This window comes from Rhyacophila brunnea, unplaced genomic scaffold (genome assembly GCF_057557595.1).
Source record: "Rhyacophila brunnea isolate RB1 unplaced genomic scaffold, BYU_Rbru_1.0 scaffold_13, whole genome shotgun sequence".
NCBI classification, from domain to species: Eukaryota; Metazoa; Arthropoda; class Insecta; order Trichoptera; family Rhyacophilidae; genus Rhyacophila; species Rhyacophila brunnea.
Window position 1 is genome coordinate 9,408,021 of NW_028232785.1, and position 25,188 is coordinate 9,433,208.

Here is a 25,188-nt window from a genome sequence, read left to right on the forward strand (position 1 = left end):
TTGGAATAAAATAAATCTGAGTTTTTTTTTCAGAAACCTGACTTGATGAATACAAAGTCTGAGCCTGATTTTCTATTAAATTGTGAAGGTCCGCAACCTGGATGTTTATATACAGAATTTAGTCCACATAGTCAGGTAGGTACTCTGATTTCTGTTGATTCTACTAACCGAATAACTGCCGCCAGCGTCTTAGCACGCTTTTCTATTCCGAGAACAGAGGGCCGACCAAGCAAAATGCTCGTGCAAAGACGCTCCACTTGAAACGCAATATATCGGCCGAGGTCAATGTTTTGAATAATTCAATCACATTGCAGCGACATCTTTTAGGATCATGGTATAATACTTACATTTGACAATTATTTCTATATTATCATCAACGAAACGTCAATTTTAATAGTTTTGTATAATATACGTTGTTTCGTATAATATACCTAGTTAAAATTATTAGAAAACAATCACGTTCGGTGGAATTAGAAGTACCTCATATTAAATGTAATTATAACAAACAATTTGCGTAAATTATGGATGGATTGATAGCTTATACGCGAAAGTATTCACATGAAAGTTGAAAGACTTGAGTTTGAATCCCACTCGGTTAAACTTTTAGAGCGGAATGTACAATCTAAGATTTCGATCCTAAGGATAAGTCGCCGAAAAGCATGACTTAACTATAGACAATCCTGAGTATAGAGTTAAGGAATCCTTAACCCTAGACTACTTTTGTTATGAACACGCCCCCTTCTTTATTATCATTTACCACTGACAGCTGCTGTCAAAATAAATTCGCATGTCTATAAAACAGTCCATACACTCAAATTCATTTAACAATGTATCTCAGTATGGATATTGATAGTATTAATTCGTTTGGCATGTACTTGCAGAATATTATTTTACTTTTATACGCCAGCCCCCAGAAATACAAGATGCTAGGTGATAGAATGACACTTGACGCTAGTGTTACCACGTTAAAAAAATATCTTGCGGTGCCTGTGGAATCCCGTATAATGACTTATAACGGAAACATAAGAGTATTATAATTAAATATTAATACGTATTTATAGTTATTGCATTCATAAAATGCAGTTGTCATATTTTTGTCATCGTTTAACAATTATAAAATAATTTACCTAAACTATAGGAAAGAGAATTTTTAAATATGGTATTATTTTCAATAGAAATGATCTTAACTAAGGACAATGTTTCTTCATAGTGTTTTCTGCTAAGGAAATTTTAGTTATGACAAATGTTTCTGCATTCCGCTCTTAAATTCTAATATGTATAATTCAGAGGTTTTTGGAAATTGTGTTTTATACTACTTGTAATAAAGAATCTAACATTCTTAAACCATAAGTATATTCAGTATTGAATAAATAAATAATAATTTCATTATTCATAAGTTCAGGAACGCCGATTAAGCTTTGAAAACTGTTCCTAATGTTACATTCTAATTCTTCTTTCTGGCACTATAGCCCTATCCTTGGTAGTATTGACCTGTGTGTCCCTGATAACTATATTATACATCGGGAGCATCGGTTGTTTGTCCCCCCAAGGTGCAGAACTAACCTGCCATTGGTAATTACAATTGGGAGGGCGATAACTCTGTTCAACCAAATCGCTTCGGATGTTGATTTATTCCACCTACGTGAGGATGAGTATTGGTGGGCGTTGTTTTATATATTGTTTTAAATAGCGTCCACTTAGTTCATTGAATGCGCTTCCATATTCTATAATTTTTGTACCTATTTACTTTTTATACGTACTGTTTTTGTTATACTGCATATATTTATTTCTTCTATACACTGTTTGAATACCATTTATTTGCTTTTAAATGTCATCTTGTGAACGTTTTAAATTTATAATATTCACTGTATGCAAAAATAGAATTAAATTTGAATGAGGTTCATGCTATGACGTTGTTAATGGACGATGTCAGTACAGTAGCTAGCAAGTAAATTCACTCATAGCGACATTCGCACGTGCATAGGTAGACGTCACGCAATATCCATTATGCGATATCACGCATCGGGAATTTATAGCAATATTACCTTTATTGTAATGGCGTTAGAAAGATGTTTCTTGTATCAATGTTCGTTTGAGCGAACCCGTTCGAACCGAACCATTCGGCAGACCCAACAAAAAGCATCGGGAATTTATAGCAATATCACTTTTGTTGTAATGGCGTTAGAACAGATTATGCCATTCGGCAGACCCGACAAAAAAGTGAGTGTCATTTTTTTTTCCAGACGCTTCGTCCATATTGATGTCATTGGGTTCATGGCCCCCTCCGGCATTTGCCTACATACAAGTCTGTTTCCAGTTTAGAAAGCCTAATGTCTTTAAATCCAACTCGACGCTTTCCATCCATCTTGCACTTTCTAGTTCAACAAAGTCTTCGTTCACTTTCTGGCTTCCGGAATGTCGGCTTCTTCATCATACGTGACTCGTCCATCCTGTGTACATTTCCCAGCCACCAGACCGTACGATGTGCAGGTCCCTGTACATAGCGTACAACTCGCAATTGTATCTTTTGCCCACCCCAATTGTGTGCCATTGATGGGTCCAAAGATACAACGCAGCACGCTACCATCAAATGAGCCAAACACACAACAGGTCTCCGTGTTTTAAATATGAAAACTGGTCTTATTAGTGTTTTGTAGAAAATGCATTTTAGTTGTCGGTTCAATACTTTGGACAATTAGCACTTTCATTAGATCTGTAGCTGCAGAATAATAGCATATATCTATTGTTTATAAAAATATCAAATTACTTTGCAGTAACATATTCCCAGCGAATCCACTTCCAGTAAACAATTCAGCTAGACCAGCAAGTCGATTGGCGAAATTAGAGACTGTGTATTATTACATCATATCACAGCACATTATACCATTACGGTGTATTAGCTGAATAACCATTTTTCATAGTATTTTCTTACAACTGTAATAACAAATAATATTTTATTTCGCTACTCAATTTAAAACGCTGACTCTATATTTAGTTCAATATGATTATGTAACAGAATTTAATGTTAATGTACTACCTTTTATTGTATAAATAACGAAGGATAATTTATCTCAATGTCACTCGAATCAGAGTACTCATGTATAATATACTATTGTACCGATACGCTGCTAATAAATCTCACCCTGCTACATCGTAGACTTCGTCATTATCATCATCCTCAATCTACACATCGAACACCACGCTAGAGTGACCCAACAGATCGTAGCTGCATTTTGTTACTTACCATAATTCTTTTTTTGAAATAAAATGTATAGGCCATGCTCACTGTTAATGAAGGATAGGTACACGAAATTCTTTATCCTCTTAAAAGCGATGTTATGTTATTATTTTGTCATATGGACATATGTACATCCACAGCACCTCTCTAAATTATCTTTGATAACAGCGCTAACTATAATGTCGTATTCTTTTCAGAAGACTCCACTTATATACTCGAAATGTGAACAAGAAACCGAATCTAATGACATTCAACATCATTCATCAAATTTGAAACAATCTATATCATCCACATATATTAAAACATATAAGCCAGAGAGTTACGCCACGTCGTCAAATAATGAAACACATATTTACGAACATGTTATTACAAAGGTTATAACACCTATATCCAAAAAAGAGGTTCGTCTGAAATTGAATAGTGTGTCATTTTATGAAAAGAATTTTGTATGTGACGTGTGCTTTAGCTTTTTCTCTACTGATGACATTCTTAAGAACCACAAAATAACACACGACATTTCTTCTAATAATAAATGTGTCTTAAAACGTTTCGTATGTGATAAATGCACCTTTAAAACGACATCTCACTCACGTCTAAACACACATAAATTGATTCATGGAGATGAGAAACCGTTTATGTGCAATCAATGCGATTACAAATGTAAAAGAGCCACTCATTTAAAGAAACATGAATTGATTCATAGAGATGAGAAACCGTTTATGTGCAATCAATGCGATTACAAATGTAAAAGAGCCACTCATTTGAAGAGACATAAATTGGTACATAGTGTAGAAAACCCTTACACATGTAATATATGTGGTTTGAAATGCACACAATTGTGTAACTTAAAGACCCATCAACTTATTCACACTGGAGACTATCCGTTTGAATGCAATTTGTGTGATTATAAGTGTAAAACGGCTAGTGACTTAAAGAGACATAAACTGTTTCATAGTAGCGAAAAACCATTTGAGTGTGGAATTTGTGATTACAAATGTAAAGTCGCCAGTAGCTTAAAGAGGCACACGATGACCCACACAGGATTTACCCCATTTGAATGTAATTCATGTGATTACAAATGTAAACAAATAAGTCAATTGAATACACATAAAATGCTTCACAGCGGTGAACTTCCTTTCATGTGTGATTTATGTGATTACAAATGTAAAGTCGCCAGTAGCTTGAAGAGACACACGATGATCCACACTGGATTTACCCCATTTGAATGTAATTCATGTGATTACAAATGTAAACAATTAATTCAATTGAATACACATAAAATGCTTCACAGCGGTGAACTTCCTTTCATGTGTGATTTGTGTGAGTACAAATGTAAAAAATCCCGTGACCTAAAAAAACATAAAATGATCCATAGTAGTGAAAACCCGTTTCAATGCGACTAATACGATTACAAATGTAGACAATCTAGTAACTTAAAAGTTCAAAAATAGTTTAAAAAAAAATTAAGTAAAAATGGTTCATAGTAGAGAAAATCCTTTCAAATGCACAGTTTGTGATTATAAATGTAAGAAATCCAGTAGATCGGTGACACAATGCTTCATAGTGAAGAAAAATCATCTAAGTGAACTCTTAGCTGGATCATATGGATATCACCCGATGCCACCAAAAATACCCGTTGCTTGGTAGCTAATCCGTATAAGCTATATAGATAATAATCTTTCCATCCTTCCAGTATGCCGGAACTTGGTTGACCGAGCCAGGTTCACAAGCGTTAGCGATTTATTTGGTAGCTTAATCTATTTAAATCGACGATTGCTCGTGACGACGTTGAATCTGGTTGGGTCTGTTGTAATTGTAGTACTGTGTGTAATTAGTTCTTTATAAAATCTTTGCCTATAAAACTTAAACGGTTTAGAAAAGACTTTAACAAAGACAAGGGCAAAGACTGTATGTTTTTAAAATGTGCTGGAAGCGGCTTCTAACCGTTTCGTGGATGGCCAAACATACCAACAACTCCATAACTATCGAACTCCAGATTCGATACCGATTTGCTTTCTCTGGACACTTTTTGGTCATATAGCCAACAGAAAATATGACAACATGAAAAATTTTTGTGAGATTGTGTCGTTGAGGGCGAAGAAAAGCTTCCTCCAAATGAAAAAACTAAATCAAGAGTGCCACAGTTTCACGTTGATGAAAGCCCTACGTACCTATCGCAAAATGTCGAGAGGGACGGCGCCATGCTGTGGAAATGGCTGTCACTTGGCTAAATCCTCATGACTTTCCGAAGAAGGAGAGATAAATAACGTAGGATTACGAACAAAGGAATAATATTAATAATAATGCTTAAATTTATATAACCTCGATAATTTCGTACTATTAAGGGGCATGGGTTGTACCTTGGAATGGTTTTACATCGGGACACTTGCTGTAGTAATTAAACCACAATAGCGGTGACAGTAGAAAAAATTACACATTATGTTGACATCTATGTTCTCTATATTTTGTTCACTTAGAGCGGCATGCACAATCTAAGATTTCGGTCCTAAGGATAAGTCGCCGAAAAGCATGACTTAACTATAGACAATCCTGAGTATAGAGATAATGAAACCTTAACCATAGACAACTTTTGTTATGAACACGCCCCCTTCTGTATGACCATTTACCACTTACAGCTGCTGTCAAAATAAATTCGCAACTCTATAAAACAGTCAACACTCAAATTCATTATCAATGTATCTCAATATGGATATTGATAGTGTTAATTCGTTTGACATGTACTTGCAGAATATTATTTTACTTTTATACGCCAGCCCGCAGAAATACAAGATGCCAGGTAATAGAATGACACTTGACGCTAGTGTTACAATGTTAAAAAAATATTTTGCCGTGCCTGTGGAATCCCGTATAGACTTATAACGGAAACATAAGAGTATTATAATTAAATATTAATATGTATTTATAACATGCAGTTGTCATATTTTTGTCATCGTTTAACAATTATAAAATAATTTACCTAAACTATAGAAAAGAGAATTTTTAAATAAAAATATGGTATTAATATTTTCAATAGAAATGATCTTTACTAAGGACAATGTTTCTGCATAGTGTTTTCTGCTAAGGAAATTTTAGTTTTGACAAATGTTTCTGCATTCCGCTCTAAGCCATTTTAGTTTCAGTTATTCTTTGAAGTGTCAAGTCTCAATTTACTTTTGTGCTACCTTCAAAGTAAAATTTAGCTATCATTTCCGAAACGTATAAAAGCAAGTTTTTCACAATTATTATCGATATTTTCGTATGTAGTACTGTCGTAGCATTGTTTAAGTAAGCAATCTATCAAATAATTTTTCAAAAAAAATATATCTATTTTATTAATTGAGTTAGCATTTACTTAGTAGAATTCCATTTTACAAGAAATGAAAATATAATTAATATTAAATTCTACAGGTTTTTAAAAAAGGTTATCTATCTATAAAAAGTAAAATAGATTCTCAGTTTGCTAAACATTTGATATGAAATTCGCATAGCATCAGTAATAGCGCCGGAATGTTTGCATATATGTAATAAAGTTCTAAAATTGAATTTAATCGAACAGTTGGAAATTAATCGCGAATTATCCAAAAGTAATCACATAATCAATGAAAATTTGTTAATGCATTCGTCGCCACTATTAAATATAATTTAAATACACGAATAATACAATTATACTAATAATATTTTAATTGATTATTAATGTCAATCTCGAACACTATGATTTTGATAAATTTTGATATCCATTAAAAAACCAACTTTGGGTTTTCAAAGTATTAATAACAAGTGTACAAATTCATAATATTGCTAAAACGAGTAAGAGAATGTATTCTGTCTCTATCTATACACGTGTAGTATTTAAGCAAGGGCAAGCGGCCTATCTGAATAGTCTTGATAATGGTGTTACAACCGAAATAGCTATCGACAAACCTTTTTTAAAAACCTGTATAATTTAATATTAATTATATTTTCATATCTATATTCCTTAGAAAATTTACTTGTCAAAGGTATGGATGGTTGTACCTTGAGACGCTATTCTCTTTTACCTTGGAACATGTCCCAATGTAGGTACTGTAAAATTCCTAAGAAAGCAAAGGACTTATTTTGTACTCATTCACCAATGGCGTCGACATCGTCGTTGTTCCCAGTGGTATGGTCACAGCGAAAGTGTTACCAATTCTAACAATACCTATGCCGCGGGTTTCTTTCCTTGATATTGTATTCCCGCATGGTCTTACTTTAAAATAAACTGGAAGCAATTAACATATTATCTACCTAATAACATTTATTACTCAAATTCTGGTTTATTTCCAAATCATAAAAAATACAATATCCATATTTATATAAATATTTGTATGTAGATACCACTATGTTCCAAGATATAACCATTATTGTAAATAACCAACTGGTTCAACTGTAAGTAGTGATGTACCTACGCATTTATGATAGTAATATTAAAATAAATTAGATGCAATAAAAAATGTAACGTATTATTACTTATCTACCTAATAAAAATCATTTATAACTCAAGTTACGGTTCATTTTCACATCATAAAACTACAATATTCATAATATATACCACTATGTTCCAAGTTAGAACCATTATTGTCCATCAAAAATATCATTGATGATAGCATAAAATGATTATTAGCTAAAATCTACCTACAGTTACTGCCTTTGAAGGGCTAAAAGGTTTTCTTACTCGAACAATAGGTTGCCCCAAAGGTTACAACCCTTTTTCCTACTAGGTAACTTTTATTCGGAGGGGATCTTGTCATTCTAAAGCACTTACCTATTGCATACTTCTACATTAAAAATTGTCGAATTGCAATTATTATGTAATAAGACAATTATTTATTGGCAAAACCTATTTTTTTTTCCTAGATGCCTTTATGGATACCTCGCATTTACTATCGAGGTTTCTTAAGGACTTTGGCACGCAAACTACTCTACTTGATGCTAGTCAAATGAAAATTGTGCCGGCTGAGAGAATATGCCTTATCGAGAACTGTTCTTCTACCCGCATCGGGTATTGCTAATTTGAATTCGGCCAGGGCCTATGAAACCGCCTTGCAAAAACCCTGGAAAATTCTTAGTAGCGCAAGGCGGAGGTGATTCTGATGAATATTTTGTCGTATTCATTGGGAACTGAGGACTGCGATTTGTAGTCGAGTTTTTTCCCGTGGTAAAAGAAATGTCGCATAGGACTGATATTCTAAGCATATACTTATCCTATCTTATATGATTGCAGTCACTGGATCTGAAAGGCATGAATCATCTTTACATGTCACCATTTCAATTTCTGAATGAAACGGTTTGTTTGACTAACTGTTCGATTGCATGTTTACTGATCAAATGATCGTTAAAAACACCGGAAAGTGACACAGGAGAGTAATGTCTCCTCTAAAGTAAAGTACATACTATAATTTCGCAATATAAGAAAATTTGGAGAACCTGGTAAAAAAATCCCTTGACTTTGGGTTAAAATGAAATATCTTGAATTTGTCGGTAAGTGTTTTTGATCGGAAGAGGTACCTAAATTAAAATGGTTCAAGGGCTTTCTCAAATTCAGCGTTATTTTTTTGTGAGAAGCAAAAGTCCTACAAATTTTCAACATATTATTGTGACAATGCTTACTTTAATTTCTTGGACCGCGTACTATAATTCGGTCGCTAAAAGATGGTAACACTGTCCTGAAAACAAAATTGATGTAATGCCGGCGCTCCATTGGCACGCAAGTCAGACGATTTACAGTCTTCGGACTTTTTTTTCGCGTGGAGCACCCCAGGTCTGCGGACTTTTTAATCCGCAGACCAGGCTCGTTGGATTTCAAACATGTTTGATATTTTACTCGCCGAGCCGCTGAAATTCGTACGTTCACCACGCTTTACCGTCACATTATTTATATCTATGCCGACGGACGACAGCGCCATCATTATTTTACTGTCATTCAAAGTGTTCGGACATCTCACATCGATAACAACAATGGTAGATCTACGAGTGCATTCGAAAAGTTTCTTGGAAGATTTTATTAGTTGTTTTAAAGACAACCCATCGTTGTGGAAGACGACCAGCCCACTATACAAGAATCGTGATGCCAAGTCCTTGGCGTATGCGGAACTTTTGGAGATTTTAATCAAGGTGGAGCCGCAGGCAAGGGTCGACGATGTTAAAAAGAAAATACAGACATTGAGGTCGGGTTACAGAAAGGAGAGAAATAAAGTAAGGACATCATATCGAAGCGGAGCCGGCACAGACGCAGTTTATCTACCCAAACTGTGGTACTATAAAAATTTGGAGTTCTTGAACGACCAAATGGAAGGTACGTAGGAATGCTTTAAAGCTATTTATTATACACGTGCAGATTATGAAATTGTCGTACCTAGCTCTGAAAGTGACATCGCATTAGATTAGCTACTATTAAGCAATTAAAACATACAGCTATGAATCATTTCTAGTCACAATAAAATTTCTTATTCTTTGCCGAGGTAGGTAATAAATAATAATAATATATAGGTACGAGGGAATGCTTTAAAGCTATGTATTATACACGTGCAGACTATGACATTGTCGTATCTCTGAAAGTGACATCGCATTAGATTAGCTACTATTAAGCAATTAAAACATACAGCTATGAATCATTTCTAGTCACAATAAAATTTCTTATTCTTTGCCGAGGTAGGTAATAAATAATAATAATATATAGGTACGAGGGAATGCTTTAAAGCTATTTATTATACACGTGCAGACTATGACATTGTCGTATCTCTGAAAGTGACATCGCATTAGATTAGCTACTATTAAGCAATTAAAACATACAGCTATGAATCATTTCTAGTCACAATAAAATTATTTATTCTTTGCTGAGGTAGGTAAGAAATAATAATATATAGGTACGATCATGGCGGTGGAAGCGCGGCTTATTGAGTCGTGGTCGGGTCCCAGGTTCAAATCCTGGGTCTGACAAGTACACATTGAATTTCAATTTGTGTATGAGTCAGAGTATGGACCTAATATGTTGAGCAAGTGGCTGACATCCATTTCTCGTAAAAACAAAATCTGTCAATACAAACCTCCACTCCGTGGAGGTCCATATTATGATCGGACATGGTCGAAAGAAGAAGAAAAGAAATGATCATAAAATCAAAAATCGCTCGAGTTAGGTTCCTTCAGAGATAATCAATAAATCGTCAATCATCAATCAAAATTAATGGTACAGTTTGGTTATGAGGAATACAGCGGAAAACACATTTTGAAAATACCCGATATACTGGATTACACCAATTATACCAATATCAATATTAACCGTATGAAGGAATGGGTACTTAGGGGAGAGATAATAAAAAACAAGTTTGAGTATTATGTTGTATTTTAACAATTTACATTTTGTTTTACAGAATCGAGCTCAATATCCAGCATGGTGGACGATTTGGAAAACGTATCCTGATGAGAGTTACTCCAACTCGTTAAACAACGAAGATTGTATTGAGGTAAAACATTTTAACTAAATTGTTACATTGGTTTAATTTATCTATTGCTTATCATACTTTCTTGCCATGTGACAGCCCCGGTAGTATTAAAATATTTTTTAATACTACCTCGCGCTTTCTTAGCATTGGCAGTCGAGTTCCGATTAGTCGTTGCTTCCAAAGGCGCTAAGGTGTCCTGTGACCTCAGTCCGAGCTCTATTAAACCTGTCTCAGGATTTTCCCTATCAAGGTCATGAGAAGGAGTATAAGTATGTGTTGATTTGCGTCGAAGAAAGTTGTGCAGCACACTGCAAGCTAATACAACTGTATTGATATTTTCAATTTTCATGTTTATTGGAGCTTGAAAAATGCGGAATCTAGCAGCTAAAATGCCAAAAACATTTTCTATAATTCGCCTGGCTCTGCATGTCCGATAATTATATATTCTTTTACTGTGATTTAATTGCCTTTGTGAATACGGCTTTATGAAATCGTTACGTAATGCAAAGGCTTCATCGCCAATATAAACAAATGGCAGTGCATCAGAATTAGCAGTAGGTTTTTTTGGTGCAGGTATTTTTAATCTGCCTTCGTCTAAACGTTTGAAAAAATCAGATTTTCTCAGTACGCCTCCATCAGAAATACGTCCATTTGTTCCAACATCAACATAAATAAATTCATAATTAGCATTTGCAATCGCCATCAAAACAATGCTGTGGAAATGTTTGTAATTATAAAAGTGGGAGCCGGTGCCTGCAGGTGGCACGATTGCAATGTGTTTCCCATCAACTGCGCCCAGGCAATTTGGAAATTGCCATTTACTATTAAATTCTTCTGCAATCGTCTCCATTTCTTCGTGCGTATCAGGGAACTGCAACAAAAAATAATCAACATTTTATTTACAGATAGAATATTCGCCTTCAACATCCACGTTGTCGACTACTCCAAGGTCGAATCTCAATAGAGCACCAGAACCCCCATCGTTCAAACGAAAAAAATCGAATGATAGCGCCAACAAAGTGTTAGAATTAATCACCGACAAACTAAGCAAGACTGAAGATGAATTTGATGTTTTTGGCAAAATGATGGCCATGAAACTACGATCGATGTCACAGGGACAAAGATTGCTGGCCGAGAAGCTGATGCATGAAGTTGCCTTTATGGGACAAAGTGACAAAATAACGCCAGCAACTACTGTTCATACTCAACCAGTTTATCGTATATTAAGCAAAAATGTACAAAAGCCGGTATAATAAATTAATGTTTTTTGTATGAATAAATATCTTGTAAAAATATTTGTTTTTTTGTTTGTTTTTATGCCTATAAACCTTAGCTTAAGCGATACAACAAATGGTAAGTATTTGAGCTATGTTAGCAAACCTATATTATTATGTGGCCTCATTTAGAAATCAAATTCCATGCTTGCTTTTCGAAGAATATGACTAGTATTACAATACATTCAACAGGAATAATTAAGCAGCTTGCTTACAGCCTATATGGAGAGTCCTGGCTAGGTACAGCATTCTAATGGTCTATTGAATATTTAGCATGTCAACGATGGCCTTATTTGTGACTATATATATACCTATCTCAAATGCATCTTGTCTGCCATTCTTATGATGTTGCCGTCTATGATTTATATAGGTAAAACAATCCACTAAACGTTGACTTTATAAGACCAACCAATGTCTACTTGTTAATGATATATTTGTAAATTTGCCCAACTTTATTAGATGACGTATAATATAATACACACCTTGAAATATTCTCCTTTCAAAACGTCAATGATGACTTGGCAAGTTTCGGGAATTATCTTGCCCAGAGTTTGTCTTCCAATCGCAGTTCTATAATGCAAGTCAGTGAATGTTCCGCCGGCAGCCAAAAATCGCAGGGTTGCACATAATCTATCATGAGGAGAAATAGCTTCCCTCATCATAGTATTTTTTTTTTTAATAAATGGGGAGACCAAATTATACGGTTCTGTGTATACATCCTCCGACATTCGCAAATAATTGCGGAAATCGCTCGGTTGCAAACGCAATTCTCGTATTAAATTTGTGTGGGATAATGTCGTTCGTTTCCTTATCCAATGTTTCACCCAGTATTTGTGTACCCTTTGCTTCGTTATTACATTATCTGCCATCCAATAACCCAAAAAACATAAAACGTCGGTATCATTTAACGCCATCACGATTTAACTGTCAGATATACGTATATTATCTATGCTGTCAAAGTCGACTGTTTTACTCGTCAAATTAATTATATACTCGTTTCGTTGAACGTCTGTTGGCCAGTAGCAGAACGTAGAAAAATCTGAAGACTTATTGTCGTCGGACTTTTGGCTCGCCAATGGAGCGCTGGCATAAAAACTAGCCACGAATTAGTGTTGCTAACCGTACTATAATTATAGTATTTGTACTTTAATTTTGGTCCGCGTACTATTTACGATATAAAACAGGTATAGTACGCCCAAAATACTATAATTTTGAATATCGGAAAAAATATGTAAAAAGTACTAAAATTTCGACATATCCGTTAAATAAATTGTTACTATTGTACTATAATTTCACAATATAAGAAGATTTGGTGAACTTGGAAAAAAAATTGCTCGAAAAATGAAATTTCTTTAATTCTTCAGTGAGCATTTTTGGTTGGAAGAGATACCTAAATAAAAAGGGGTCTGGGAGTTTCTCAAATTCTCCGTTATTTTTTTTAGAGAAACAAAAAACCTATACATTTTCAACAGATGACAACGCGTACTATATTTTTCCCCAAATACTATAATTTTGGAGACTCTGTACTATAATTCCAATTTGAAAAGATGGCAACACTGATGTTGAGTTATTATTTTTAATAAAGTAGTGGGAAACAGTGATGCCAACCATACTATAATTATAGTAGAATACTATAATTTTAATTCTGCAAAAACTGTAAAATACTATAATTTTACACCAAATATACCAAAATACTATAATTTTAAAGGATTCAAGACGAAAAATGTTCCTGTACTATATATTTTTCAGAAATACTTTAATTTTTACGCCTTTGTACTATAATTAGCATAGAACACTGGTGGGAAAGAATTAGCCGCAGGGGTTGGTTGTGTCGATTCCTCTGCGGTCAAAAATTTGAAAATATTCACTCGAGAAGAAAAGTCGAGATTTTACTGCATTCAATGCATTTATTTGTTTTCTGTGAGAAAGCCCTTGCCACGATTAGAGTTCGAGAGGCATTGAAAGTATAAAGATATCGTAATTGTCGATTATCCCGCGTTCGATGTAAACAATTGCATCATCTTACGATGACATCATTCATCATCAGCCGCGTATGGCAACCGGTTTCCAGTACCCTTACGAGGACTTAAGTACTCAAATCAATAATCCTCAATCTAGAGGACGGTGACTCTCACCTCATGAATTTGTGTGACGCGTGTAATTAAATAAATAAATATAAAAATACATACATATGAATAGTTATATACAATAAAATTAAGTAACTAAAATAAGTTTATATACTTAAATATATATTGTTGATTTGTTAGTAAATGAAATATAGTGTTAAGACATTTGATAAAATTATTAATTATAATAAATGTATTTACGAAGAAATAATTTAATAAAAATAATTAAAACAATACTGAAGATTTTATTATTCAAATAATTCCACGATCTATTTCACGAGAAAATAATTCAGCATAGAAACTGGATGACAGCCAGCAGCTGTTCTTGACATTTGGATCGAAGTTTAATAAAGTATTTAAAGGATCCTGACGTCGTCCTATTACTAGGTGGAAATTTTGAACAATTAATATAACAATATTGTTGCGGTGTGTTCGAAAGTGTCGATAAGAACTTTTAGTTGACTACCCCCTCCGACTTAGAGCTGAGCTAGCCTAATGCAGGGATTCTCAACCTGAACATAGGGCAGGGCCGGTTGAGGGTATAACGCCCTTGCGGTTATACCAGGACCGGGATAACGTCGATTACCTACCAAAATATCGGCGTCCTACGTAGAATTTTATATACGAATAGAATAATAATGCCTCTTCTTTAACTCTCATCACCTGTCTTTTGCTGCTGCTCCAAGGTAAGAACTTTGTGCAAATATTATGGCAGGCTCAGTGATGCTAACCGTACTATAATTGTAGTATTTGTACTATATTTTTGGTATGCGTACTATGTACGATATAAAACAGGTATAGTACGCCCAAAATACTATAATTTTGAAAATTCGGAATAGATAAAAAATAGCGTTAAAGTTGTTCGGAAGAACTAAAATACCTAACTTTTGAACTTTTGTCTAAAAAAACGAGACGTTGATCACAATCTATTTGAATTTTTGTCTAAAAAACTGGAGACGTAAATCACCTTACATCTGAATATAATGAAAAAGAAACGAGTCGCTAATCACCTTACATTTCAATTTTTGTCTAAAAAAGGTGACGTTAATTACTTAACGCGTAATTTTTGGAAAATGCAGAAAAGTATTCGTCATTCAACGCGTACTATATTTTTTGCCGAAATACTATAATTTTGAAAGCTCGGTATTATAATTCCACTTTGAAAATATGGCAACACTGGCAAGACTGATAAACATATTAAATTTTGTCTATGGCAAAAAAATAACGTGTCATTGCATTTAATCTGATAGATTTTCGTTTTAATTACACAAAATGGACATCAAACGTGAAGTAGATGACTTCAAATCTGATCCTGACGAGCAGAATTGGTTTGATGTGCCAATAATCCATTCTAGCAGCAAAGGCACCAGCACTTATCCTAACCATGAGATTGCCGACGGTGTCAAACGTACATTTGAGGTTAGTTTGTACGAAGATATAATTTGTAAGCCTTAGTTAATTATTTGATCGACTGATTAAGCCTGAACACTCATGTAAACCTACGGCTACCGTCATGGCCCCCACAAAGGGGGGGCTGACAGGGCTCTAGCCTGGAGGCCCGGGCTCAGGATGGGCCCGGCGTGGCGAGTCGCCAGATAAAGTGATATAAATACACATCACAAATCCTTTTAGTACAAAAAAAGTCGCCTGCGGTGCTATTTTCCTTCAATAATGTTATTATTTAAAATGATGTGTTTGCACGATACAATTTTTATTTGTGTATACTCGACAATTCCATATTTCAAATGGATGTATTAAAATATTAAAAAAAGACTAAAAATATAAGTACACATTAATTTTACCGCGTACATCATTTGGAAAAAGCTACTGTGGAGCGTCGCACTGCCTTTATCCTTAGCGATAGGTAGGGGGGCCCGCCAAAGATCCTAGGCTGGGGGCCCGCTTCAGAATGTGGGGGCCATGGCTACCGTTCAATGTCGTAAGCAAAACGTGTGTGTGTGTGGTCTGAATCGAATACGTGGTCGAGTGAAAAATCGAGTTTTGAGATACCTAATCGCAAAATACAACAAGAGCACTTTTTTGTAATTTGACGAAAAGTATTGAACTCCCTTGAATATTAATGAGTGAGTCGATTTACATTTTTTTCAATAAGTATATAAAATACTCCTCCAGACATACAGCACACTATGTGAAATAGAGCTCCCTGACCGGTTAGAAAGGCATTGATGACAAAACTCACATTCTTCATTGATAAATGTGAGTTATGGCACCAACAGTCAACGTTCTCAATGATTTTTTCATGGTTTAAAGTGACTTGCTATGGTAATTATGGTTGGTACGTCTTCGAAAAATATATTAGGCTATGGTCTTAGATTATGGAAAAATATAGATAGAGCTATTACAAGTGTTTGTCTTTCAAAACATGACGAACTTTTTAACGCACTTGCCTCGCCCCTTCACGCTTCCTCCGCGACCCTTTCCTGGGTTATTAGAAAATATGTGTGACAGTGTGCGTGTCGTAGTGTTGCCAGATATCGAATATTTATTCCAATGTTATAATTTTACAAGCGATGTTTTTATAAATTATATTATGGCAACACTGGCGTGTTGGCTATGCACTTGGTAAAACATTACTCACTAAAATCGGCTCATGCGGAAGGCTTGGCTATGGTATTCGCGAACGTCAATCTGTCAAATGAGAATCGAAATACATCAGTTGGCTTGCTTGGTTGTACGTTGTGAGATTTAAAACTACTTAAGTATACTTTATTAACTATTTTGTTCCTGTCCACATCGTATGATAATGCTGGCGAATATAGGAAACCCATGGATGCTACCATAATTTAATAAGAATACAAGAAGTTATCATGTACCTATGCTTGTCGGGTGAAGATTTCGATGGGTGATTATTAAAGGTTGAGCCCACGAGCCTATAAAAAAACCCGTATGTGAAAAAAACGGTCGGCAGTGGCGAAGGGTGGAGGTAGGCTGTTAAGATCTGTAATTAATAGTGCACATTACACTTTGTTTGTAATTTGTATTTGTTTTTATTGAACCAAGATTACAATTTATAGATGGTATTGGTTAGTTTTTAAAAATCAATTAAATTCTGCCTAAACCAAACCATAATACTTTTGGGATATTTTGGGCGATACGACAAAATTGTATACATTTTTTCATGCATACTTGTTTTCATTGAATTAAAAATACATATTACACATAATATTGTGGGTTAATTTTTTAAAAATTCATTAAGCCCTGCCTGAACCAAACTACAATAGATAAAAATATTATTCTATCTATAAAATATCCAAAATTATGAATGATTTAATTGCATAATTTTAGGTTTTTTATAGATAGACGAGTATTCTTTGACTATTATATATTATGGGTTGGTTTTCGTATGGTTTAATTGAATTTTAAAAACTAACCAATGCCATCTGTAAATTGTAGTCTTATTTCAATAAAAACAAATACGTATGACTGGCAAAGTTTAGTGCGCATTATTTATGATGGTTCTTAACAGCCTATCTCCACCCTTCGCCACTGACGGTCGGTGAGCGATTGGTAATAACATTGCGTTCCAAATCCTGAACTATTTCGACTCGAGCAGCATTTATTTAAACTCTGTTTTCATAGTCGGATTGTGCGCACACCCCCAAAATCATGGACTAGTTTCCAAGATTCTAATTAAAATAATAACAGCTTCATCCGTCGATTCCGACACGATTTTGCGAACTCTTATCAGTTTTATCCATTTCATTACTTTTTATATGACAATAATTACCGTGTACCTGTGTCTACTGCCAATACGACGTTCGAAATAAAATACAGAAAAAACACTTCCCGCGCGATCTATGACCCATAACCAATAATATATCGAGGGTATACTGACAGAAAGCATTAACTCATTAAAACAAGTTCTGAGATAATCGCAAAAAGAACTTTAATTTTCTTTTCAAAGCGTTCTCCCACGTAGATTTTTTTATGATTTAAAAATATTTTTTCTACTTTATGAAGACTAACCTTTATGGCAAACACAATATACGACATGTTACAAGTCCTGTATTTTGTATACGCAGAACGTATTAGGTCATTATCATGCTTTCTATCAGAATAAAAAAATAACAATATAATAATGTTTCTATTTTCTCACCATTATATCCTATGCCTCTGTGCATTTTACCAGGACATAGAGCGTAAAACTGTCTACATTTTGGCATTTAAAACCGATAAACAGCAAAAACTGACATAATGCGTTCTGTCAGTATATCTTCAATATGACAACACGTTTGGCATAGACGTCACAGACAAGGAACGAGTGTCAGACAAAATTATCGAGGTGTTTACACTGAGCCGAAAAACTATGACAATATTGAAGGCTGTCATAGATCGTTTGACATATATGTGACAGTCTATGACATCGTATTTACACTCTGTGACACAGGACGTCAACATAAGAAACGGGTTTTTGGGCACATATATGACCGATCGTCATAGAGTCTATTTGAACCATTACTTTTGCTATCCATGAGATTTTCACATCCGCCTCTACAACCATAAGGCCTACCGCGCATGAACGATTTACTATCGTACGGTCAACAATCGAGGAGTTGTAACCATCGTATTGCAATGCAACCCCGCGCATGGACGATCGAGCGAACGGCCGAATTGAAAATCTGTGTTCAGACACAAAATTTTACACCGATTCGAACCGGCCGGTGGCCCATTGGCAATGCTTTCAAATGAGAGCGCGCGCATGGACTATTGTTTCGCCGGCCGAGTGCACTCACACAAGCGCACCAAGTGACGCGTATGGTATGAAGCGCACACATACTATTACATCGAACCGCTATGAAACCACATGGCACATGACGGCTTCATCGATGAGCATCGGCATCATTTCATTATTCATTATTCGTCGTTCCGTGCACGTGTTTACTGGCTGCGTGCGCATTGCCTCCGTCCGATATAAATCGGGCCATGCGCGCTCAAACATGCCGGCCAGTAAAAAATTGGATCATGCGCGGGCAAACCAACGATTGGCCGAATGCGTTCGGCCGGTTATGTAAACGTTCATGCGCGGTAGGCCTAAGTCGCAAGGATATAATATATCCTAATCGGGATATGGATCAGGAAAAGCATAATCTATATTTTTAATTCTAAGATTTTATTCAGGCAAGGTTTGATTGAATTGTAAAAACTTTCCAACACCATCTGCAAGTGTCTATTCTTAGTTATATGAAAACAAAGAAATATAACTGACAAAGTTTAGTATGCACTATTTATGTCCATCACCAAAGCTTACCTCTACTTGTAGACACTAAATACAATCTGTTACTTATTTACAGCGAACAGACATTAAGGAAGAGTTCGCTGAAGACACAATACACTCTCTAAGTTATGAAGACCCTCAGCCTGGTTGCTCGTATTCTGAAAGTAAACCAGTAATTCAGGTATATTATATTATTTGTCTTTACTAGTTGTATCTCGTGACTGCTACCGAGTGAAATACGGAAATAAAAAGTAAACATACACACAGTGTAGGTGTTGTATAGAAATATACTGAATTGGTGTGATTTTTATTTCAAATCAATGAATTTTATTTTACTACGGTTGCATGTAAGCACGTGCCTCTATTTGCATCAAACCACTCTATCACTGCTTTTTTTCAATCAAATTTGCATATTCGAGACTCAATTATTGTTTTATTAGCCACATCTTTGACCGCGAAATCGACAATGATTGGGTGTATGCGCTCGCCTTTCTTCTGGTATCTCACCTGGATACGTTACCGTTGCTGTTACGTTTGTGAGTTTATGTTCGTATATACGGCACAACTAAACTTATACAGGAAATTTCTATGAAGATAAAAAAACTTAACTCAAAAATTAGGTTTAAAAAATATTGGTACAACAATTCCTACTTTGTAAGTAGGTAACATTTATATTTTTCTTTATTCATACTTTGCTACAGTATAATATAGACTTAGTACATATAAATTATAATATAAACTAAAACAATTTCCATGAATGTATGAAAAAAAAAACAGTATAGGAAAAAATACACTTTGGTAGTGATCTAGAAAAATATTATTGCTTCTTGCAGAAGGCTTAAATTTCCGGTACAGCATATTATATACCTCTTATATTTAATAAAGTCGGTTGATTTACAAAACTAATAATTTCATCATCTTTGTACCAGATTACATCTTCCTTGTCTGGTCATTTCCAATTGTGGCCACTCATTTGCATAGTTTTTATATATTATGCTTCTCCATCTTTTACGTCTAATATAGTGCCAGAGAAATATTCTTCTTCGTAAGCAATTATGACAAAGTCACCTACGGCAGATTGTTTCTCTCCATCCTTCATCTTCTTTTTCAGCAACAAAACATTTTTGATGATATTTTTTCGCGTTCGGTTTATCTGTTACATTTGCTTCTTTAACTTTTCGATTTTCGTCTCTTTTAGTTGATCTTGATAATTTTTCGGCTGCTATCTTTAGTTTTTCAAGTTCAAGTTTAGTTGGATAAATTTCTTCAAAAATAGTTCGCACCAATGTCTTCCAGGTATGCCACCACTGAAGCAATTGGCCCTTTTTAGCTCTTTCAGCAATAACGCTACACTCTATTAGTTGGACTTTCGTTACTGGAAAGCCAATTTGTCATATATGGTGAATCCATTCAAAAATCAGTTGCTCCTTTTTTGCGGTCAATATTGTTGGTGTTCCACTGTTTTTGTCCAATGATGATTTGCCTAGAACGTTATCCTGGATTGTGAATTTGGGCACTCTGAATTTTGCTGCCATTGTGGCCATTCCTCCTTTATCAGCTACAATTGCATCTTGAAGCGACTGCCGCATGTATAATTTTTGCACTTTCTTCATCCTTAAAATAAAATATTTCAATTATCGGCACCCTTCATGCTTATTATCGGCATACATTGTAATCGTATGTTATAAAGTAAACTATAATTTATATCTTATTTTAAAAAGTTTTAAATTAAGAAGGAACAATATTTCTTCCTTAAATCTCTGCTACTTGTTAAATCAAAAATAATTTAATAACAGTATTTTAATATTTTTGCACAATGATTGATATCTCTTATTACCGGCACATTATCCGCTAATTAACAGCACACCAGATTTTTTAAGTTATTATTCAATTTTAAAAGATTATTTCTGATTTTACTGATATAAGTTTGTTTTGCCGAAAATTAGCCAGACGATTAATTAATATTTAAATAATTTAAAAATATTAAATTATTTAATTTCTATCCAACAAATACGCGCTTTAAAAATTTTGTTTACTTGTATTATCGGCTTTTCGCCGATAATAAGAACAAATGCAAATCGTAACGGTACCAATTACCGGCAGCAAAATTAACTTGATTTTTAGATAAACTAACCATAAAAAACGCAAAATATTTTACGCTTTAGGCAAAAAAACAAATTAAATATAAAATAAACGTTTTTAAATGCTTCACACTAAATATTCAAATTGTTTACTTACTTCACTTGCCAAGCTTTCATCTCAAATATCACAGTACATCTAAATCACTCGACGTGTGACAGGAAACAACCGAATTTCAGGAAGTACCTACCTACAAGCATGTAGCAAAAACTTTGTCTCTTTCTACCGCATAAGAATTGTGTATTTCGGATAACACATTCTTACAGCCATAGTAGTTCTGCCATTATTATTTTTTTGGAATTTCTTTTAATCATCATCATCATCAGCCTGAATCTATCCACTGCTGGATGAAGGCCTCTTCAAGCTGCTTCCACTTCTCTCGGTCCTGTGAATTGCGTTGCCACGTACTTCCGCAGAACTTTATCATTTCATCGATCCTGCGGCCTCTAGGTCCACCTTGCGGACGTTTCCTTCTTCGTGGATACCACTGGATGACTAGATTTGTCCAACGATTGTCTCTTCTTCGAGCTATGTGTCCAGCCCATCTCCATTTAAGGCTTTTAATAAACTCTATTAGATCGCAAACCCTTGTCTGCTTCCTTATCCACTCATTCCTCTTTTTGTCCTTTCGCGTTATTCCCAGCATGCACCTCTCCATACCACGTTGTGCTACTCCAAGTTTCTTGATCTCTCTTTTGTTGAACACTTTGCGCTTTAGGCACAGTGGAATATCACTTTTGAAGATATTATTCAGGCGGCCAAAAGCACTCCAGCCTAGCTTTACTCTGCGAACAATTTCATCAAATATACATCCATATATAGACTCTTCGTGAGCCTAATACTACAAGGTTCTAAGTGTTCGTCCTTGAAAAAACAAACCCAACAAAGAAGTAGTATTCTAAGATGGCTCATTGTTACTTTTGTTTCTCCAAGTACAAACACTTAGAACCTTGTAGTTCTCCACTCGCGCCTTGTTGTCCTAGATAGATGTAGCTTTTCACCTGTTCGAGCTGAGTGCCATTGATGTGGATCTCTTTTTGGCCTGCAAAGCAGTTGAACATGACTTTCATCTTTGTTACCTTTATTTTCAAACCTACTTTGTTGCTTACTTCAGCGAGTTCCTGCATTCTGCTTTGGAGGTCTTCTGAGTCTTTCGAGAAAATTTCTTTTTTCTGTTGCGAAAAATTCATTTAATATTACCAATAATTAGAGTAGAGACGGGAGAGCTACATTTACCTTATTTTGTAGAGTGCATGGCATATGCGAGAACTTTTGACTTCAGGATTTTATTGGGAGCAGTTAGTAGGTAAATATACTAAAAGTCCCCATCCCTGGGAGATGAGGAGAAAGCAGGAGAGGGATCAAAGGTTCCCATTTTTTTGTTTTTTCGCTTATATCTCAGAAACGACGTTGGTAGAAAAAAAATGTTTTAAATAAATATGAAAGCTAATTAAATTTCCTATAAAATTATTTCTATATACATTTGTCGAATTCCCAATGGTTTCCGAGATATACATTACACACATTAACACAGAATATCTTTTAGTTACTAGATGACAGTGACAATATTTGTTATTATAAAGAGTGCAAAACTATTTCATAGTAGGAACATATTTCTGTATTCATAAATATTTTATCGAGCAATAATTAAAAATTAACATAATACAGCTGTTGAAGAGTGAAAAGAATGAAAAAAGGTATTCACATAAGTGCATTTATTCAATCGGTAGCCAATGATATATTATCGTTATTTTCACTCATTTCTTTATTTATTAATGTTTAAAGATGCCGAAAGGCATTGAAACGAATGATTCGAAAGTAAGAGTAAAAAAAAATATTGGAATTTTTATATTGAGTTCGATTGTTATGGGTTTTCTAGGTTTCTTCTAAAGAATTTTTCACAAGGCATCTCGAGACAGATATGAGTCAACAATCCTCACCTGATGGAATCCAAGATGGGATGATACAGTATTCAGAATTAGTGACGATTGCTGAACAAAATATAAAAAAAGAAATCTCAAAACTAAAAGCACCGAAGGAACTTCGACTTATTTTGAGTAGAGTGATACATTTCGCACGTAATTTTATTTGTAGCTTTTGTGATGAAGTTTTTGAATGCGGAAGTGCTCTAAAAAAACATAAAATGATTCACACGGTCGTGATTCCTGATCAAAAAAATACTAGTGTAAAACCTTATAAATGCAATATATGCTCTTATAGATCCTCGCACCTTGGTACGCTTAAAACACATAAAATGACACATTCCGGTGAAAAACCTTATAAATGCGATGAATGCTCATACAGATCCTCGCAACGTGGTAATCTTAAAACACATAAAATGACACATTCCGGTGAAAAACCTTATAAATGCAATGTATGCTCATATAGAAGCTCGCAAGTTAGTTTGCTTAAATTACATAAAATGACACATTCCGGTGAAAAACCTTATAATTGCAATGTATGCTCATATAGATGCTTGCTACTCAGTACGCTTAAAACACATAAAATGAGACATTCCGGTGAAAAACCTTTTAAATGCGATGAATGCTCATATAGATCTTTGCTACGTAGTAGTCTTAAAATACATAAAATGACACATTCCGTTGAAAAACCCTATAAATGCAATGTATGCTCATATGGATGCTCGCAAGTTAGTTTGCTTAAATTACATAAAATGACACATTCCGGTGAAAAACCTTACAAATGCAATGTATGCTCATTTAGATGCTCGCTTTTTGGTACGCTTAAATCACATAAAATGACACATTCCGGTGAAAAACCTTATAAATGCGATGATTGCTCATATAGAACCTCGCAACGTGGTAATCTTAAAAAACATAAAATGATACATTCCGGTGAAAAACCCTATAAATGCAATGTCTGCACATATAGATGCTCGCAATCTAGTAATCTTAAAACACATAAAATGACACATTCCGGTCAATAGTCATATAAATAAATATATTTTGCGTATTCTCTTATGCATTCTTGACTAGTGACCCTGGCAGTTATGCATACTTTATGGATGTATCCATAAAACTGTTGCTGTGTGCTGCCTCGACCTTTATGTTGTATTCTGGTCATTTTCATTATAATGCGAAACAAATAAATTAGGATGAATATTAATATTATTATAAGTCTAAGTACTAATAGGTAAAATTCACTGCTAATTTAAATACTCTTGTATTTTGATTATTTTTGTGTCATGTTCTATCATGCAATTATATTTTTTTTGAGTAGTTTTATTTATTTTTTGGTAGAAGACACTCTAAATTATGCCATTGTAGCACTAGGATTTAATAATTACAGCTTCATTTATGACATACTAAATAGAATAAAATACTTAATAAAAAATAATGGTTATTGTAGTTAAAATAGTTTTATTAATTCTCTTTTAATGTTTTACCTCGTTCAACTTATCAGTCGATTATATTATTATAAAATAACGTTATAATTTGAGTAATTATATAAATTAAAAAGAAAGTACCGCAAAATTAAAGCAGTTCACTCTTGAGTAGTACAAAAATGCAGATGATTTCCGTACATAAAAATATGATTTAATTGAAACAACAACGACACATTTGTTATAAATGACATAGTTACTAACCTTTTTCAAAATAAAAATGAAGTAACAATGCCACAAATTACAATTATGTCGTTGTCGATTCAAACTCAGATAATGAATTTTTCACAATTACTTGTTATTTTTAATAAA

The 25,188-nt window shown here is 34.4% G+C and overlaps 1 protein-coding gene and 1 long non-coding RNA gene across 3 annotated transcripts in view; both read left to right on the forward strand.

Moving 5' to 3' along the window:
• LOC147076407 (uncharacterized) overlaps positions 1-25,188 on the forward strand; it is a 493,316-nt gene that overhangs the window by 2,298 nt on the left and 465,830 nt on the right. The gene's annotated exons all lie outside the window — the stretch shown is intronic.
• LOC147076408 (uncharacterized) lies at positions 15,333-23,467 on the forward strand. The gene is made up of 3 exons (XR_015069761.1): positions 15,333-15,517; positions 19,411-19,515; positions 23,353-23,467. It is a non-coding gene; the product is annotated as an uncharacterized LOC147076408 (long non-coding RNA).